This window comes from Petaurus breviceps, unplaced genomic scaffold (assembly GCF_028583685.1).
Source record: "Petaurus breviceps papuanus isolate PSGF00001 unplaced genomic scaffold, PetGlider_PUasm1.0 90847, whole genome shotgun sequence".
In the NCBI taxonomy this organism is placed as follows: domain Eukaryota; kingdom Metazoa; phylum Chordata; class Mammalia; order Diprotodontia; family Petauridae; genus Petaurus; species Petaurus breviceps.
In genome coordinates this window covers 14,949,492-14,966,778 of record NW_027187360.1, presented here as the reverse complement: position 1 = coordinate 14,966,778, position 17,287 = coordinate 14,949,492, and the positions used below count along the sequence as shown (strand labels likewise).

General features: G+C 38.1%; 1 protein-coding gene across 1 annotated transcript in view; it reads right to left on the bottom strand.

The window, feature by feature from the left end:
* Positions 1-17,287, bottom strand: part of GNAS (GNAS complex locus) — a 320,342-nt gene that overhangs the window by 291,722 nt on the left and 11,333 nt on the right. The gene's annotated exons all lie outside the window — the stretch shown is intronic.

Here is a 17,287-nt window from a genome sequence, read left to right as displayed (position 1 = left end):
GGCCTCATTATTACTCTTGGTAAGGATTATTAATTTTCCTTTCTGGGTTGCTGACTTCCCTAAAGGGTCAGTTGGACTTCACCGATCTCTCCACACATTATACTTATATAACCCTATAAAACCCTATGCGATTATCATTCAGTAGTCTGACATTTTGTCACCTCATTTGGGGTTTTCTTGGCAAAGATACTGGACTGGCTTGCCATTTCCTTTCCTGGCCTATTTTTTTTTTCTTTTTGGAGGGCAATTGGGGTTAAGTGACTTGCCCAAAGTCACATGGATAGTAAGTGTGTCAAGTGTCTGAGGGCAGATTTGAACTCAGGTCCTCCTGACTCTAGGGTCAGTGCTCTATTCACTGCACTACCTAGCCACCCCACTCTGGCTCATTTTACAGATGAGGAAACTGAGGTAAAGAGGGTTAAGTGACTTGTACAGGATCATTCAGCTAGTAAACATCTGAGGTCAAATTTGAACTCAGGTCTTCGTGACTACAGTTCCAGTGCTTCATCCACACACTGTACCACCTACAACCCATACAACACTACAACTCAACTTTATAACATTTCTCTTTAGGTGCTCTACAATCCATCTAAATTAGATTCCTGATTTCATCCTGTCCTTTCCAACCTCTGTGCATTTGTGTCCACTGTGCCCCATGTCTACCACATCTTTGCCTGTCTAAAGATTTCTTTTCCTTCAAGGCCCTGTTCAGCTGCTACTTTGTCCAAGAAGTCTTCCCTGATTCTTCCGGCTAGAATTGTTCTCCTTCCCCAATCTCACATTTTTCTCTGTTAAATCTCTTTTATGCACTTGCCACATTCTGATTTGTGTTATAATTTTTACACATAATTTGTGTACTCACACTTTCTATTTTTGTATCCCCAATGACTAGCAAAGTGCCTTCAAAAATTGTTCTTCTTATTATGAATCTGACAAGTAATAATAAACATGAATGTTTCCATACAAAAAGAACAGAAAAAAGCATTGAATGTGAAACCATTAATCTTTTATGTTGAACTTTTTTTTTGTTACAGTGGATAAATTCAAGATGCTGTTTTCCAAGCTGTCCTAGGTATCTGTGTTGCTCTCTGAACTTCTGTTCTCTTCTGAGCATTAAAAAAAAGTGTCATTGATATTCTTTTCTCCTCTTTTTTGTCATCACTATCACTAACCTCTTCTACCTCCCCCCAAAGAGGCCCTTTCATAAAAAATAAGCATAGCCAAGCAAAATAAAAATCCTCATACTGATCATATCTGAAAATGTATGCCTCATTCTGTACATCTAGTCCTTCACCTCTCTGTTAAAAGGCTGGCAGCATGCTTCTTTATTAGTCTATTGGAGCTGTGGCTGGTCATTACAATGTTTTTTCAAAGTTGTGGGTGGGTTTTCCCCCACAATGTTGCGGTCACTGTATGAGGTATTCTCCTGGTTCTATACACTTCACTCTTCATCAGTTTATGTAAGTCTTCCCAGGTTTCTCTGAGTCCACGCCTTTTATCATTTCTTATGGTGCAATAATATTCCGTTACATTCAAATACCATAATTTATTCAGTCATTTCCCAATTGATGAGTACCTCCTGAGTTTCCTTTTTTTTTAAAACTACAACAAAAAGTGATGCTTTGAATATTTTTGTATATATGAGTCCTTTATCTCTTTCTTTGACCTCTTTGGGAGTATCTAGTATAGTATATTACAAATGGAAACTGCTTAATAAATGTTGAATTGAACAGACAGGGCAGAAAGCTGAATTGAAATCTCTACCTCTAAAAGTCTCTAATATTTATAGCAGCACTTTCTATGATAGAAAAGAAATGGAAACAAAGTAGATGCCCATCAATTGGGGAACGGCTAACAAATTGTACATGAATGTAATGGAATATTATGGTTTTTTGTTCAGTCATTCAATTGTGCCCAACTCTTTGTGACCTCATGGACCAGGAGCATTCCAGGCCCTTCTATCCTCTACTATTTCTCAAAGTCTGTCCAAGTTCATGTTCATTGTTTCCACGATACTATCTAACCATTTTATCCTCTACCATTCTCTTTTCCTTTTACCTTCGATCTTTCCCAACATCAGGATCTTTTTCAATGACTCTTGTCTTCTCTTTATGTGGCCCACATATTTAAGCTCAGCTTTCCTTATAGTTCAGTTCTCATAGTCATACAGCGCTAGTGGAAAAACCATATTTTTTACTAAATAGATGTTTGCTGTCAAGGGGATGGTTCTTCTTCTTAGTATGCCATCCAAATTTGCCATAGCTTCCCTTTCAAGGAGTAAGCGTCTTTTAATTTCATGTTGATACTCACTGTCTGCAGTGATCTTCGAGCCCAAGAATATAAATCTAACACTGCTTCCATTTCTTCTCCCTCTATTTGCCAGGAAGTGATGAGACTAGTCAGTCAGGATCTTGGGTTTTTTATGTTAAGCTTCAAGCCACATTTTCCTCTTTCACCCTCATCAAAAGGTTTTTAAAAATTCCTCTTTACTTTCTGCCATCAACATAGTATCATCTGTATATCTGAGATTATTGATATTTCTCCCAGAAACTTTAATTCCAGCTTTTAATTCATCCAGCTTGGCATTTTACATGATGTACTCTGCATATAAGTTAAATAACTAAGGTGACAATATACATCCTTATCACACTCCTTTTCCAATCTTAAATTAATCAGATGTTCCATGTTGTTCCATGGTATATAAATGATGTATGTGATGAATATAGAGAAGCATGGAAATATCTACATGAACTGATGCAGAATGTGAGCAAAGCCAAGAAAACAATATACATGAGAGCTACAACAATGCAGATGGGAAGAACAATACACACAAACCCCCAAAACTGAATTAGCAAAATCACAAAGATCAAGCATGACTCAAATGAAGAAATATGAGAAGAAATCCCCAACCTACCCCTTCATGGGTGTGGAAGGTCCAAAAGTGTCATACTTCACCTTGTTTTTGGACTTTTTAATGTATTGATTTTTGCCTCTTTTCCCTTTTTATTTTGCCTTTATTTTATTTAAAGAGAAATGGAAATAATCTTATTTATTTGTTTTTGTATCTGAAAAGACCTAAGTTCCACAAAAGATATCTTGGTTACTATAAAGATCACCTTCATCTTGTGTGGTATTTCACCCAGGATGTCTACCTCCAGATTGGGAATCTGGTATTCTTCACCCAATTTAAGGCCAACTGTTTCAAAGCAATAATTTTCTTTTTACATATCTGGATCGAAAAATCCACAATGGAAAGTTAAAGATATTCTCCATATTGGGGTTTCATATCTAATCAAAAGCAGATTTCCATTAGTTATTTTGCTTTTTCAAATACTGTTTGTTATATAGGATGGCTAGCTGGGTGGAAGGTGGAGGGATACTGGGGATAACAATAATGATGTAAAAAAGAGAAGAGAGAAAAAACATTTTAAAAAACCTATATCTCTTTTGTGGATTATAAATGGGCAAGGGCTATGTGGTTGGTCTTAGGTGTAAGGCATACAAGCTAGAGCCTAGAACGGTAAAAACTTAACAACACCTGGCTGAATTAACTGACTTGAGCACACATGGGTCTCCTTCCTCTCTCATATTCCACAGCTGCTCCTTTTTTTGCTCACCAAGTATTATGATTTGGGTCCCTTTGGAACATTTGAAAAAAAAACCTTGAATCAAACTTTCTCAACTTTTCAGAAGGCAAACCCTGATGTTCTTGAAAGTCAAGGCCCTGGGGCCAGAGAGAGAACAAACAAAATCTAGAAAGAAAAGGCCTTCAGCTCATTGGTGTAAAAGACTTTGGAGTCACTGGAGGGACTTTTTTTGTGGGGTAAAATGGAGTAAAAATCCTATGTTCACCTTTAGTCCTTCCTACTTTCTACTTAAGTTTTCCCTGAAGAGATGGTAACTAACTTTCATAAGGGAAAAGAAAATAAACCCTCATATTTACACAGCACATCACAGAGCACAAAGCCCTGTCTTCCTCACAACAGTTTGAGGAGACAGTATGTTTTTGGGTTGTTTTTTTTTTTTTTGCCTTTTGGAGGGCAATTGGGGTTAAGTAACTTGCCTAAGGTTACACGGCTAGTTTTTTTTAGTGTGTGTTAAGTGTCTGATGCCCTATCCGATCGGTGCTCCTGACTCTGGGGCTGGTGCTTTACTCACTGCTCCACCTACCAGCCCCTAGGAGACAGTATGTTAAATAACAAACAGATTAGGTAGGCTTTGGAGCCAGAAACAGTGGATTCGGGTTCTAGTTCTGCTAAACTTTAGCTAGGCCATCCTGGACAAGTCATTAATCTCCTTTCAGTCTCAGGTCACTCTATAAAAACGCTACAGTTATCCCTTCCACATCAAGGGGAAGGGGGTTTGGTTAGGGGTGTGGTGCCCCATAATCTGGAAAATCTACATAAAATTTTTTTGCCCTCCCTTTTTGTCAGAGAAGTCTGAATTATTATGGTATTAAAAGACAAAATATGCTTATATTATAGAATACTATCCATATATTTTATGCATTTCTGAGTTTCTAAACTTGTCTGCTGGCCTTTGTGTGTCGTTTGTGGCTTTCACAAAAGTCCTCCCAAATTCCCATTTAATTTCTTAGGCCAACCTGTGATATATCGAAACCACAATGGGAGAAGTCTCGATGTTGGAAGGAATAACTGTAGATGACTTATATGAAAGCACTAGATGGTTTCTAAGGTCCCTTCACACACTAACAGCCTCTTTCTCTGTGCCTTGACATACACTCTCCCCCATACCTGGAATGCTCTTCTGCCTTACCACCCCTTCTTTGGAATCCCTTTTTTGTTGTTCAGTTGTGCTATTCATAACCACATTTGGGGTTTTCTTGGCAAAGATACTGGAACAGCTTGCCATTTTTTTCTCCAGCTCATTTGACAGATGAGGAAACTGAGGTAAGCAGGGTTAAGTGACTTGCCCAGGGTCACATGGCTAGTAAGTGTCTGAGGCCAGATTTCAACTCAGGAAAATGAATCTCTCTCGACTCCTGACCTGGTGCTTGATCCACTGCACTGCCGAGCTGCCCTTGGGATCCCTACTTACCTTCAAAATTTAGCTAAAACACCACCTTCTTCTACATGAAGCTTTCCTGATTTCCCCAATTGCTAAAGCCTCCTTCACCTCCCTAAAATTATCTTGCAGTTATTTTTTATTTACTTACATATCTCCCTCTTTAGAATATAAGCTCCTAAAGTTCGGGGAGTGGTTTTTTTGTATCCCCAGTGCCTGACACAATTCTTATCACACAGCAGGCACTTAATAAATGTTCACAAATTGATTATCATCTATTTTTATTAACTATCATCTATTGATATTATCTTTTTTACAGGGGAGGAAACTGAGGCTCAGAGAGGCTGAATGTCTTTTCCATAACCACATACAACTAGGAAAGGTCAGAGCCAGGAACAAAAGCCATATCTTCTGATTCCACACCCAGGGCCCTCTCTTTCCAGTCTTCCTGGCTACCTCTGCTCTTCCCTCTCATAGACAGCATTCCTAACTAAAAGCCCCCTTCCTGGCTTCAGGAGGATGCTAGACCTTTCCCAACACCACTGAAGTTCAGCCTAACAAGGTCACCGGAGGTCACCTGTGTTTCTGGGACTTTTTTTTTTTTTTTTGCACCAACACACTAAGTGCCCTGCATTACTTTGTATTATTATTGGCTTAGTCCTAACGATAAAAACCATTTCCACAGATGTTTCTGGCTAAGCTTTCAGCAGGGTGGAGTGACCTCAATGCAAGTCCAGAAAATTCATACAATTACAGAATTTTAGAGCTTGAAAGGACCTTTGAGACCATGTAGTCCAAGGTTTCTTAACTCTTTTTTTGTTTGTTTGTTTATTTCACAGACCCTATTGGGAATCTTGGTGAAACCTCTGGACCCCTTCTAGGAATCAAGTTTTTAAATAGTTGAAGGAAGTGTTAAATTTCAGAAGACAGTTAAAATAAAGAAGTAAATTTTCCCATCCAAGTTAATGCATCCCATGAAATATGTCCATAGATCTCCACAACTGTCCATCACTTTTATTTTCTTATATTTTCTGTATATTAAATGCAGCAATTTAAAATATTGTTAAAGTGGACATTATCTTATTGTTAAAGGCTACTCTAACCTGTACTCCCACTTCTGAGACACAGAAAGATTAAACCCACACAAAGCTCACCAGTGGCAAACTCGAGCCTACTGATTTCTGGGTCCAGCACCTTCCCCACTATCCTATAATTTCAGTGCACTAGGCAAATATCAAGGAGACACAGCTACTGCCTACCTCCCGCTAGAAATATTTTTTTAAATTAAAAAAAAAACCCCACAGATTTCTCTTTTCAGAATTCTAGGCAAACACTCCATTCACCTCTACCATTCCCATAGTGTTTTAGCCAGACCTTATAAATATTTACAATCTCCATTTTACAGGTGGAGAATCTGAGGGTCAGAAGTAAAGTGACTTTGACTTGTCTCAGGTCACCCAGCCAATTCATAACAGGAGCTGGGACTTTGTACATAGGTCCTTTTACTTTAATCACAGTCCTCTCCCACCAACCCAAGCTGCTGCCCATGCAATGAAGACAAACAAAGAGTTACTGTAATTTCAGGACACAGTGACCCAAAATGAATTCTTCAGAAAGAGATGTTAGGATATTTAATGGCGACTAGATGGCACAGTGGATACAGTCATGAAGTCATAAACCTGAGTTCAAATTCTGCGTAGCTGTGTGACCCAAGCAAATTACCTCACCTAGATCTGTCTTGCTTTCCTCTGCTGTAAAATGAGGATGATAACAGCACCTACCTCTCAGGGTTGTTGTAAGGATCAAATGGAATCATGTTTGTAAAATGCTTAGCACACAGTAGGTACTTAATAAATACTTATTCCCTCCCTTCACTCCCTACCTGGTAGGGTATATTCCTGAGGTCCCAGTTTTTAAAATGGGGCCACTTTCATGTCTGTCCATCTCAAAACTGACCCTGCCAATTTGGTTTGCAAAATGAAAATCGCCGACACATTCACTTTTTAGCAGCAGAAAAGAAAGACATAAAACCACATAAATATCATGTAAAGTGATCTTTTTTCCTAAGTGCATGTTTATTGTGCATAAAAAAGTGGATTTAATTACAAATGGCTGGAAGTTTCCTAACAGTCCAGTATTTTTATTTTATTTTATTTTATGTTATTTTCAAAAACTAAGGTCTGGCCTCAGCTTTTGGGTTGCACTGTGAGTCTTCTAAGCATTTCCTTGGAAAGATGTTATACTTGGTCCCAGGCAAAAAGTCAAAATCAACATTCCAAAAACATGGCCTGTATCATTTCCAGGACTCTGCAGCATCGAGGTATACTTATGGGGAGCTCAGCAAAACTGACTCCTGTGCTACTTGACTTGCTACATGAAGCTAGTCTTCAGAGGAGGAAGTTTATATTTCAAATGGTGTTTGTGGTCAAAAGCATAACTTATTAGACTATCATGCTATTCCTTAACCCCACTCCCCTCCATGAGTAATTCTAATGGTTTTATACTTAGATAGATGTGAGTGCCTCTTTCAAAACAAAATACTTGAAAATGGAATTTTTAAAGAATTAAGTCCCAGATGTATCTATGAACTGAAAGAATGAAGAATAGGGGGAAGAAAATAAGCTATAATTACTTTTGAAAAAAACCCAAATTCTTCCTTTTGGCTTAGGCTTCTAGAAATTTCTCTATCATTTACTAAAAGCAAACACTTTCTAGAGTCTGGCTCATTTACCTTTAGCTATCTGGGGCCACAAAGTGGTTGATAATATGCATCTATAGGAACTCCTTAGGTCACAAGTTGCTCTCTCTGTTATCCAAGGAAAACCAGCTAAAGCCAGGGATGAGGGTCTGGATCAGATGCCAGGAAAGCACAATGTTAAGAATGTACTTGGCCAAAGAGACGATGCAACTGTCCTAAGCAGGGACACCCACCCACCATCTTTGTGGTATGAGAAAGTTTGGATATGGAAAAAAAAATCCTGGCCATGTTTTCTGGTACAACTGCCTTTGTTGCAGCTGTCCTGTTTCCCAAACACTTCACTTACTTTTCTGGGGAGCTGTGCATGGGCATTCAGAGGTCTGTCTCCTTGCATTGAAATATGAATTTCTAAAGGGCACATGGGTTTGTTTTGGTCAGCTGCAGGCAAACCAAGGGCACAGAATCAATGGGAAACAACAGCCAGTTCCAGAGCCCAAATAGAATATTCTTGCTTGTGTGTGGACATGTCTTATTTTGTGCAGACATGCACAATTAGCAATGTTACCAAAGAGTAACTCTACACTTGCCGGAAGTATTGTACAGAACATGTGAAAAATGGGGCAGGGTATGTAAGCAGGGTCCACAAACGGGTTGTTTGCAGAATTTTGTTATTCACAGTTTTTCATATTTCCAAGGAGATGGGTTAATTTAACATAGAAGACAGAAGGAAAGAACATGATTCTAGATAAGTGGCTTAAGGGGCAATGATTTTAGGAGTAAAATCTAACTGTAATGGAAAGATCACTGGATTAAGAGCCAGGGTTTTTGAACTGAGATCTGATCCCAGCTCTGCCAGTAACTTTTGTAAGTCACTCCCTTCCCTGGGTCTCATATTTCTCTTCCATAAAATGTAGAGTTTGGCATAATGCAAAAGGAACCAGCTTTGGAGTCAGAGGGTCTCTATGACCCTGGGTAAGTTAATTAATTGATTTGGGCCCTCATCCTCATCCTCTTTATTCCCCTCCCACCAGAACTTTGGATTCTGCCCCTAGAAACACCCTGTGCTCCCCTGGGCAATCACTTTCACCCTAGATTGCCCTCATCTGTGGCTCCACAGTCACTTCTCAGCGATGTACCAAAATAAGCATGCCATCCACCTCTCTTCTTATCTTTCCTTAATGCAGTATCTTTCCTTCTTAGAGGGGAAGCTCCTTGATGGTAAGAATTTACTTGTTCTCTTGTATTTGTATCCTCTGCGCTTAGCACAATGCCTGGCACATATGAAGTGCTCCATAAATACTTTTTCATTCTGTTTACTCATTTGAAAAATGAAGGGGGTTGGCCTAGGCAGTATCTGAAATTCTTTTTAGCTCTACACCTATGACTTATGGAGGGGTGTGTACAAGGAATAAGACAGATGTAGGAGTTTTGAGGTCTCTTCTAACTCTAGCAAATGAGGTAATTTAAACACATTTGAACTCTGATTTAACTTGATGCATCAAATGCATCAATGAGCTATGAGTTGGTTAATTTCAGTCCAAGGTCAATTCATTATTTTTCTACTCTGAAATAAGAATTACTCTTCAGAGTCACCTTGGAATACTTCATGCTTTCTTATCTCAATAGAAATTTCTTCGACAAGTCTTTGATTCAGAGATACAGTACAATTTAAATGGATAGGAGCATTTTCATTTGGACACTGACAATAAAACACTATATAGACAGTCTTTCTTCTGGAGGAAATTTTCTTTTTATTAAAAAACAAATAAAAATAAGTGACTTCCATCCAACATAATCAGGATTTGATATCCACAATCCTATAGATGTAAATGCTGATTAGTTTTGCTCTTATTAATTCAAAATTTGTGATAACTGGCATTGTGGAGAATGGACTGAAGTTTACCTCACTTAACTCATTGCCTATGAAAAAAGGCCTAGCTAAATAAATTAATGGTAAGTAAAATCATGGAAATAATTTAACTTATATGACCAAATTACTTTCAAAAATTTACTTGGATAACAAGGTTGACTACAAATGAAACTAATCTATTCACTAATGCAGTGCTCTAATAACAATTTGTTGGCAGCCAGTTGGAGGACATACATTACTATAAGCCCTTAAAGAATTTCAAAAACACTTTGTTTAAAAAAAGACATTCTACAATTCAGGGAGGCCTACCCCTTAATCAGTCTGAATGGGTGCATTTTTTCCCACTATATTTTCAAAATATTATAGGTTTACAATCTGAGTAAAATTAACTCTTTACTTGCTTGCTTTTCCTTTGTTGAATTGCTTAGAGTTTAGACCAACTGCTTTTGAATGTTGATGGATCTCAATGTGGAAGCACTGTAGCCTTCCAGGGCTTGCTCCAATAAGCACAGTATCATCTACAAACAGGTTCACCTGGAGAACCTCACCATCTATGTGGAATCTCTTTTCCATTGAATCTTTGCATAAAGCATCCAACAGGATATTGGCAAGCACCTAAGTTGAACATGACTCCCTGCTGGGTAAGAGGAAGAACTAGAACTGTGATTTCATTGGCATATGGAACTCCTGGGTAAGTAATTCCCTCCACCAATGCAGGGTAGTATCTCCTCTGCAACTGAAGTCTTTCAGCATTGCCTAGGGCACTGAGAAGTTAAGTGACTTTCTCAGGATCACACTGCCAGCATGTGCCAGAGGTGAGATTTAAAATCAATTTTCCTTGCTAGGTTTTAAGTTCATTCAAATGCTTTACTTAATTTTGGTACTCAGGAGACTTTTGAAATACAGTTATCCATTCCACATCATGACTTTCCCCATTGCAGTTTCAATATATCACAGGTCAACATAAGAAATTAAATAGGCATTGTGGGGGAGTTTTGCAGAAGCTGTAGATGACACTTGAAGGCCAAGAGATGACTCAGAAAAATTCTTAACTGAAATTTTTACAATAAGTTACTGCAAACACCCCATAAAAGAAAAGGTACAGATGCAGACTTCTTCTGTGGTACAAGGGACAGCCAAAACATTTTATGCAGAGTTTCCAGATCTTGGGGGCATTAAACTCCTAACTCTTGCAATGTGGAAGGGATAACTGTACTGAAAGAATCAGAGAAAGTCCCCTAAAGTGACAGTTGCATCTTCCATGCAAGATTTATGAAAGAACACGGATAGGTTGTGATCTTTGCTGGTGGAGAGTACTTAGACTTCTGTGATAAGAGGTCCATGAAAATTCAGAATGTTGAACAGCATGTCAGATCTAAGGCAGTATTCCTCTGAGATATACTAGATGTATAATCCTGAGGGGGGCTCCGAAATTCCAAACTTTCATCCTGGAGGATAACAGGCATTAAGTGAAAACTAAGCTCCATGTTTTGCTGCTATTGTTTTTTTTTCTTTTTTTCTTTTTGCTTTTTGGAGGGCAATTGGCATTAAGGGACTTACCCAGGGTCACACAGCTAGTTTTTGTGTTAAGTGTCTGAGGCGGCATTTGAACTCAGGTCCTCCTGACTCCAAGGCTGGTGCTGTATTCACTGTGCCACCTAGCCACCACTTATTGTTGTTTTTCTAAGCACCTACATCTAAAGAAAGACAGATTACATCAAGAATGGGAACTGAGTCTTAACAATTTTGACTGGGTACTCTATGCAATCAGAAACAGAAAAATCAACTCACATGGGTACAAGTCAAAGGGAGTCTGAAGGGCAGTAAGAGAGGAAATATCCCTCTTTCCATCTCTCTTGATAGAACCCTAGGTCAAATCTATATTCCCGGGGTTCCTTATGTCACAATAACTTATAGAATTGTTTTTTTTTTCATTACAAATCAAAAGTATCCACCAAAAAACTTGAGTTTAATCTCCTTCCATTCTAAGTTCAACCCACATATCATCTTATTTTAAAGAATCAGAGACATGTTATTTTGCCTCAGCTGCGGTCTAAGTCTGATGACAAACAATTAACTAGCTAAAAAAGAAATGTGGCTGAAGATGAAGACACTGAAAAATGAGGCATTCCTGCCTGAATGGAACCAAAAAGAACAATGCAGGCCTGAAGTTGATAAAATTTAGATTTTAGTATGGTTAGAAATGCGTGGTTTTAGATTATAAATTCATTAAAGGATTTCATTTGTCATATAAACAAAGCACACATTAGTTTGACATGATGTGCCTAATGGCTGAGAATAAAGTATGAATCAGACAATCTCCTCCCACAAGACCTAATCACTTCAAATATCACTACAATCATAAGATGATAGGATTTAGAGCTAAAAATGCCTTAGTCATTTATGAATTATTAGAACTGGAAGGAAACTTAAATCACCTCTAGTATAGTCTTCTTATCTTACAGATAAAAAAATGAGATCTAGAGAGGGAAGTCACTCACCTTTCATAGAATCACTGTGTGTGTGTATGTGTGTGTGAAAGAGAGAGAGGAGAGGGGGATGGTGGAAGATGGAAGGAAGGGGTGAGAGAGAAGGAAGAGAGAGAAAAAGAGTTCTAAACTATAATCACAATAGCATGCATTTTTATTACAAAAAATTTTTGTGAGGTAGGTAATATGAACAGCATTAAACCTATTTTACAGTTGAGGAACTAAGGCTAAGAGAAATGAAATTATTTGACCAAGGTCATACATCCAGTAAGTGTCAGAGTTAGGATTCAAACTCAAGTCTCTCAACTGCAGAAACAATGCTATGCTTTCATGAAATGCAGTTGGAACACTTACTTGGTAATCAGATATGTTGATGATATTGGAGTTTTTTTTTGTTTTTATTGTTGATAGATGACAGAACTAATGTATACAGAATGCAATAAAAAAGATATGGGTCAAAAACATAAAATAAAGATCTTAGAGATTCTGAAAAATGCAAATTTCTTGAATGTATAACGAGTATGATGTACTTAAGTTATTAAGGACAACAAAGAACTCCTTTGCAGGGACACACATTTATAAAGCACCTACTATGTTTCAGGTACTGTTTTAAATGCTGGATATTTGAATATAAAAAATGAAACAATCTCTGCTCCCAAGGAGTATCGCATTATATTGGTGACCTTGGATTTTCCTAGTCTAAGGCAGAAAAGTACATGTTCTCATAGTCCCTACCAAGTCAGAAGAGCTTCAGGTGCAGGCCTGTCAATGGACAGAAATAATATCTACTAAAGTTTGGAAGGGCTGTGATCTGCCCTGATAGAGGGATTATTCACATGGATGAAACCACAGATCTCTAAAGCAAGGCCTCAGTGCTGCTATGATAGAAAGCATTGTTCCATCATTAGGTTAAGACATTGTATATATTAAATACAGGGGTTATTATTTTTATCATGCCCTGGGTGATACTCTGTGGTTCTAATATCCTGCAGTTCAATAGAAAAGAGACCACAGGAAACATTTATATCAGATTTTATGATGAAAAATAATTAATGCATGGACCAGCTGGCTACTTCGCCCTGCTGTTGGGCTCTCATTCTTTAGTATATGATCCCTTCTTTCTTTGTAGGCTTACACCATCTACATTTGGATATTTTAGCGGTTGTTGATTCCTTGGAACTCTCTGGGACAATGTGGCCCTTCCCTGGACAACTTCCTCCCAAGGTCTCAACGCTCAGGGAGGTGTTAAGCTGCTGAGCTCTGAACTCCCTATGCTCCTTCACACCAGCCATAGTGCTCTGGGAAATATCATTAAATCAACATTATGACTATTCCTGGATAGGTTATGTTAATTTACTATTCCACTCAACATCCCAGGCACTTCTCAGAACAAATCACATTTCCTTGGCCACCATTCTCCTATTTCTTATCTCCCCCACTAGAATGTGAGCTCCTTGAATTCAGGGACTGTCTCAAATTTGCATTTGTATCATCAGTGCTTAGCATGGAGCCTGTCACAGAGAAGGCACTTAAGAAATGGCACTGTAAGGCACTTAAAAAAACATTGATTCATTCATTCATTCATCTATTCCTTGTACATGTGTAAAAACCATAGAATTCCCAGTCTGGTCATATAGTTTAGTCAAGTGTATGTGGTAATGACTTAAAGGATCTAGGGAATGAAAGGGATGAAGGAGGACTAAAGGAATGTAACCGCAAGGTAGCACACAGTATGTGACACCTCTTTAAGACAAAGAAAGAAAGTTTGCATAAATTTCATCATTTTTCTCTAGCATACTATATATATCATGAATGCAACCTCCTTGATAGGATCCTTTGCTAACAAGTCATATTCTTCTTGCCCATGAAGATATCTCTTTCTCTATTGCTCTGGCTGATCTAAGTTAACCAGATATGAAGAGAAAATTATTCTTACCAATGGAATATAATTGCATCATAAAAATGAGTAAATATGAATAATACAAAGAAATGTGGTAAGACATATGAAGATGCAGGGTAAAGAAAGCAGAATCAGGGCACACTATATACTGTATAAAAAGGGGATAATAGCAAAATTAAATGAAGCTGCAGGTGGAAAAAAAGGATTGGACAAGGGATACAGACACAAGTAAAATAATTCTGTCATACTTTCTTTCATACTTTTATCCAAGTGCAAATAATTCACAACTGGTAGTTTTATTTGTGATTTCATTTCTTGGGGGAGTGCTTATTTTTCTTCTGGGTGGGGATGGATCTTAAGTTTGTAATAAAAATTGTTTTAAAAAACTGAACCTATAGGTCATCAAACAAGAGCTAGAAGGGACCTCAGAAGCAACACAGTCCAATCTTCTCATTTTGCTAATGAAGAAACTGAGGCCCAGGAAGGTTACACCACTTGTACAAGGGGACCAAGGTAGTAAACATACAGGTGAGATTTGAATCCTGGCTCTTTGACCCATTAGCCTGGGCTTTCCCCACTGTGTTAGGTTTCTTGCTTCTTGTCTCTAATTTCCCATCTGTTATCTCAGATTAAAGGGGCTATTCATTAGAAACTCTTCAAAGGTGGCACAAATTTAAACTTGACAAAACAAAATGAAATCAAATTTACATCAATAAGTAAGGTAGCTGGAAGACAGATTTTCCTTGTGAGGAGGAGGACTGTGTAAATAAGAATGTATCCTTTACAGATCACTATGCTAAAGATATTTCATAAAGCTGTCTACAATGTGTCTCTTCTCTTCAATGCCTCTGCAATGTCAGTTTGAGAGACATGGCCAGTGCCTCCAATCCAAAACCAGCTTAGTGTTGAAGGACAGGCTACAGGTGGCTGAAAGTGATCAGTCAGAATCCCATTAACACTCTGCATCTAATGCTTCCTAGAAATGGCCAAGCCTAAGTAGGAGAGATAAAATGAAATTCTGCTTGTTTCATGCACTGCTGGGAACATGTAAATCTCCAGGCCTGGTAAGAGCTCATCTCAATTTTCTAAGTGGGAACTTGTCATAAGAAATGTGGCTTTTGAAACTACTTAAGAAAATTATTGAAAAACTATCCTCAGAAGACTTATGTGACAAAGAGTGATGTAATCAGAACCAGAAAAACGACATACCCAATGACTCCACCAATGTAATTGGAAACAACAATAACAAAAATGAAAGTGAATGCTTTGTGATTATAATGCCTGAACTTAACCCCAGAGGAGAGATGAAATAATGTACCTGCCTCCCTCTTAGACAGAAAGAGATGTGGGGAACTATTGCTGTGAAACTCTGTGCATACTGTCAGAGAAGGTGGATGTATTCATTAGTTTGCTAAAGAGTGCTTTTTACCCCTCTTTTATTCCTAGTTTCCCTGGCTTCCTGCAAGATTCAGCCTACCTTCTGAAAAATACTTTTTCCCAGTCCTCTCAGTATCTGGTGCCTTTTCTTATGAGATTATGTTCCATCTACTCTTTATATTCACATGTTGTTTCCTTCATTAGAATATGAGCTCTTGGAGTGTAGAGATTATCTTGTTCTTTCTTTATATATCCCCAGTACTTGACATAAGGCCTGGTAGTGTTGATATTTTTTAGTTGTCTGACTCTTTGTGACCCCATTTGGGGTTTTATTGGCAAAGATACTGGAGTGGTTTGCCATTTACCTTCTCCAGCTCATTTTACAGATGAGGATATTGAGACAAACAGGGTTAAGTGACTTACCCAGGGTCACACAGCTAATAGGTATCCGAGTCCGGATTGGAACTCAGGCAAATGAGTTTTCCTGACTCCAGGCCCAGCACTATCCACTATGCCACTTAGCGGCCCTGGTAAATAGTAAGCATTTAATAAATTATTGTTGACTGACTGACCTACAAGATCACTGGATAAGGGAGGGGAAATATATTCAGAAATGGAAGTGTTATACAAAATAAATAAACAAACAAATGAATAAATTAATTAATAAGCAAACAAACAAATAAATAGATTTAAAAAAATAAAGGTAAAAGTAACCCTCCAAAGAAAAGCAATTAATCATCTAGAGCCTTGTGAGGAAAACAAAATTGAGGACAGAATGATGTTCCTTTTGGTGGATCTTTCTAAAATCCCTCACCAACTTGATACTTTACTCTTGACAAAGGATTAGCCTCTACACAATTGGCATTTTCAGATATATGGCCTCATGCCATTCTTCTTAGATATCCTTCCAGCCTGACTTCCCATTTTCATGAAGGCTCCATTTCAGTTATTGACCTCTCATATGGAGCCACAAAATAATGAATTCTCTAGGACTGTAGAGTGTTCTTTTCTGTTTTCCTTGGAAAGAAACATAATCATCTAAGTAAGGCCTGAGATAGAAGACAATATGACATTGGGTTGGACGTGAACAAAATGATTACATCTGCTTAACTCCAAGAAACATAGCAATATAATAATAATTGACATTTGTGCAGTCCTTTTAAGTTCTCAAAACATTTGATACACATTATCTTATTTGAGTCTCACAACAACCATATGGTTGATAGGGCAGGAATTATTATCCCCATTTTATCAATGAGAAAACTGAAGTTCCAAGATGTGATGACGTTTATTCATGATCACATAGAGATCTCCCTAAATCCAAACTGAGTACCTGAGAGTTGGAATGATTAAGAGAGCTGTTTTCTGGGGCAGCTAGGTGGCGCAGTGAATAGAGCACCAGCCCTGGAGTCAGGAGGACCTGAGTTCAAATTCGGCCTCAGACACTTAACACAAAAACTATCTGTGTGACCTTGGGCAAGTCACTTAATCCCAATTGCCCTGCCTTTCCTCCTCCAAAAAAAATTGCTGTTTTCCCATCGTTCAGGTCATACATATAGGATGTGGTGAACAGGACCAACTGAATCTTTCAGTCAGGTCTGATTCAACCAGTATCCAATTAAACAACAAGCATTTACTAAATATCTACTCTGTGTTAGACACTGTATTATGCAGTCCTTGCCCTCAAGCATCTTATGTTATATTAGGAGGAAACAACTTTAGAATAAGGAACATAAAAGACATAAGTTTGGAATTGGAAGAGAGCTAAGAGGTTACCTACTTTAAAAACCTTATTTTATAGTTGAGGAATTCAAGAGCCCAAGGCAAATTAAGTATTTGCCCAAAGTCACACAGGCAGTAAGTGTCAGATGTGATCTGAATTCAGATCCTGTGTGTACATAGGCATTTAAAAGGGAAATATTTACCAA